Below are 4,393 nucleotides of genomic sequence, written 5' to 3' on the forward strand. Positions count from 1 at the left end.
AAAATAGGTTAGGTTCCGTGTTTTTGTCTTCCCTTTATTTTCAGTTCGCTCTCCACCGCGCTGATGGAGCCATCTCGTTTCGCTATCGTCTATAAATCGTGATATGACGAAAGTACGGCTATGCCGTGTTCGAGTGCAACAGCTGGGAGACGAATTTTCAAGCAGCGCTCTCGCAATAGCCGCTTTAGTACACAATCGTGGGAGGTTCCGACGGAAGGCTACGCTCCATTTCCCTTCGCCTCATCTTCCCTAGCCGGTGTCTTTTCTTTTCCTTTTTCCAACCATCATGATAATTACCACGTAGATATACACTGCGGTTCTTTTTTTCTCCCACTTTTCTTGCTTCCACCTTTTTCCAACTGCGGTTTCAGCCGATGGACTGCTTTCACGGGAAGAGTCGGCCCAGACATGCTTAACGTTAGAGCACGTTCCTTCGACTGCGGTCGCTGTCGACCACGCTCTCTCGTGGCGCGAACATCGCAAGGTCTCTCCGAGATATCGTGCTTTAGGACTAATCGAAATCCATGGAAGTTTTCGCCCGACGGCTCTCTGGTTGGGTAGCCAGCCACTGTCTGGGAAGTGCCTCGTTTCTTTGCATTCCTTGGTTAATTACAGGAGAAGGCTATTATGACTCGCGAACTTTAAAATCGTTATAATTCCGTGCAGATGTTACCCTGTGAGCGGAATTAGAAGAAACTATTATTTCACGGCGCTTGACTCGATGCGCGTTAGCTCCCTCGCATTTGAACGGTATTCGATGAGTTGCTAGTCTGTAGACTAGGAATGCTGGGCTCGCGACGAAGTACATGTTACGGTGCCTCCCTCTAGAGGGTACGAGAAGTAATTACAGCGAAGTTTTGTGTCGTGTCAGGCACGGTTTAATGCAGTTTCATGAAAGATACGGAACGAGAATAACGAGAGGGATTTATAGAAACGAATGGCTTAATTTTTACGTTTCTTTGAAAATCGGGAATGGTCATCAAGCGCAGGCGGAGACGCGGCTGCATAATTGACTGAATGTAACATACAGAGGAGTTTTAAATAGAACCTGTGGGATTAGCATAATTGCCTACCTGTTTACACACCTACTGAATACTTTATTGAGAGGCAAATAAATGTAGGTAAATATTAGTTGTGTAAGAATATAAACGGCCTTAAAAAAGGTCGTAAATTTGTCAGCCATATAATTTATCAGGATAGGCAAGAAGAACTACATAAACGTAGGACTTCTAGTTAATGCTTATTAAGATTTTTATATTACATTGGAATTAGCGAATTTCAATTTCAATGAATCGCATTTTTATTTATGGCTGATTCCAAGCATAGTATGACCTGTGCTGCGTGATTTGTAGATAATCGATGTTGGGTATATTAGAGCCTATGTTGCTATCATAAACGAAAGTATAGATTGTAAAGGCCAAGGCCATTTGTTGGAGACTATGCTGGCGTATAAACATTGATTCTGCTATAGTATATCTGTAACAAGTATCGTTATGAGTGTTTCTTACGTCTTCAATATTAAGTTCATGATATCAGAATTTATCAGGCGGAATTAGTAATAGCTATTTGTTCATGCAAGACTGATATTCTTTGCAGGTTCTCTATTGATTACATTTTATTTCTTATGCTATATACTAACGAGTAGTTTTTATACGAAATGTACTTTTGTCTGGCAAAAACTTACATGTGTGTTGTACTTCACACGAATTATTACCATGATTTCTTTTAAAATTTTCTGATCCTTAATTTGCATCTCACATCCGAGTCGATATGATTCGCATATGAAAGGATCCCGGTGAATATGTTAATGTGTACTCGAGTACAGTATTTCTCACTGTCTGTCATTTTAAGACGTATATAAAAACTGGTATATTATTTAAAAGACAGTATCAATTGCTACTGTGCATGTATATACAGGTCAGGACTTGCTCTTTTTATTTCTGACTCCATCTTTAATGTTCCTGAAATTCTTACTCTCAAATCCCCAATGGCATATGCTGACATAAGAGCAAGATAAGTTACAATTTTTATCTGTTGTTAATGATTAACACTGATCCCATTTAGTCTTGATGTATGATGTTCGTTCTCTTTGTTATGAAATGCTATAAGATCCAGCTTGCAGATTTAATACTTTCAGTCAATAATTCAAATTTGTGTGGTTTATCTTTGTAATTATGTCAAGGAAGATAATTTTATTACACTATAGGTGATTAGACTGTTTAACATTCTCTTTCCTAACCATCTTCTTTTAGACGTATACTATATACTGATTTCTTTATGAAGTTGGTATATATTGATCAGATAGAGTTAGCCTAGTCAGCTGTTGTTAGCTTGTTTCTATTAGTAACTTGTGTCATCTTCTTTAAAATGTAAATAAAATACCACATCATTAAGCTCGAATAGTATTGACTGGAGTTCACTTGTGGAAGACTGCTCATCGAATTATGAATTTTCCGGATATATATCTTATTACTCTGAAATACAGTAAACTAGATCATTGTACTACTAGAAAATCTGATAAGAATTTAGTTAGATATGTATACACTTAATATAATAAAAATTGGTCTATATCTATGTATCTAATTCCGTTGCAGTGTATTGATAAATTCTGCAAATAAGAGTATGTTTCTAGCTTATTGCAATATATAAAATTAAATTGTATAAACATGGAATATTCCTTTTTAATTTCTCCTTTCTGTTCAGTTCGTGTCGTTAGAACCGAAGAAAATACTTGCATGGTCTATTTCTTATGAGACACAGTGTATTATCATAAGTGAAAATTTGCAGGTGTTGCGTATCGTTTAAAGTAATGAGCTGTAAACTTGCTTAGTACCATAGTCTACTAAATTGGATGTCTTCTGTGTGCTATCTCGCAAATTCAAGTGGCAGAATTGAATTGCGTTCTGAACAAGTTTAGTATAATTCCAATCTTCAGATGATGATTGGTTTACTATGCACAACTCCTCTATTTGTTGTTAGATTTATATGCACTTCGTGGGTATAATCTAGTCCATATTCAGTTTTGGATTTATATTTTTGAGATATTTACATTAATTCCGGAGAGGCGACCTTAACGGAACTGGTGGTTGCGAGAGTGACATTGGGATCTGAATGTCATTGGTTTTGACATTATGTAATCTTTGTTAAAAATAAACATATATGTATTTGGATGGAAGTAAGGTAGACTTGATATTTTAAGAGGTGATTTATGACCTTACCATGGTCGTTATTCGCTGAGAAAACTCTTACTTCAGGGACGCAAGATTGATATACAAAGACAACCACATGTGCAAAGCTCGTCACAAAATTGAAATGGAAGCTTTCAAGAGACTTTCAAAAAATTATCCCCTTAAAGTGAAAAGCTAAACTCTTCGTTAAGAAATGAAATTTTGTAGGATCTAAACTGGGAAAAAGATATGATAAATTATTCATGTTTCAAGAACCATCATTTTTAAGAATTTATTCTACTTTATGGATCATCTGCAACACGTTTACAGCGGTGTACAAAAATTCCCAGCTAAATAGACATTTTATTTCATATCTTAAAAAGTATCGATTTTTGAGGCAGAAATTCATCTAAAATATTCCCGGACATGAAATTATTCATAATTCACTTAATTTCCATAATTGGTTTATCTTGATCAAGAAAGATCCCTCTATGGGTTTTTCCGCCATTATGATTCGCTATTGTAGTGTTACTCTTTACGTCATTTCGTTTGTTCCAATAGCAATTAAAATTCTTCCAGACATTGGTCTTGAAACGTAAAATTTATCTGGCTTAGATCTTTTGCATCCCACTGTATACGAAGTAGAACGGAATATGTTTTGCCAGCATCGTTCTATGCTATCAAGTAATTTATTCGGAGAAAGTTTACATCAGATGTGATATTTTTTTTCTTGTCTGGGCCTAGGTCATTAATTCCACTTCATCCTTTCACTATTTACGAGATCTGTCGGTTAAATGATCCCCACTGTGTTATGTATAATACATTCTTCCACGTTGCTACTGGGAACGGTATGCAAACACTTTCTAACCGACCTTCACAAAAAGTCGAGGAAAAAGGCCAACGTGAGAGATAAACAAATCACGTACACCGACGGCACGATTAAGTGAAACAATGTATATGCCTCTTGGAAAATATGTAATGAGAAATGCAATAAAACTGCATTACTTTGAATATTTAGGTTATATAAGAGGAATATTTTGTCCTGATTAATTTCATTATTCATCCGAAATTATTTAAATATCGTCATGGTTTCCTGGAAGATGGTAAATTTATTGAAAATCAAAATCGATCTGTTGTATGACATCGTACGTAATTATCGTGTCTATCATTTATTAGAATCGGAACGGAAATGTACCTGAATCACCGTTTGACAAATATTAAAACAC

The sequence above is a fragment of the Eufriesea mexicana genome, unplaced genomic scaffold (genome assembly GCF_001483705.2).
Source record: "Eufriesea mexicana isolate 0111107269 unplaced genomic scaffold, ASM148370v2 scaffold2387, whole genome shotgun sequence".
Taxonomy (NCBI): Eukaryota; Metazoa; Arthropoda; class Insecta; order Hymenoptera; family Apidae; genus Eufriesea; species Eufriesea mexicana.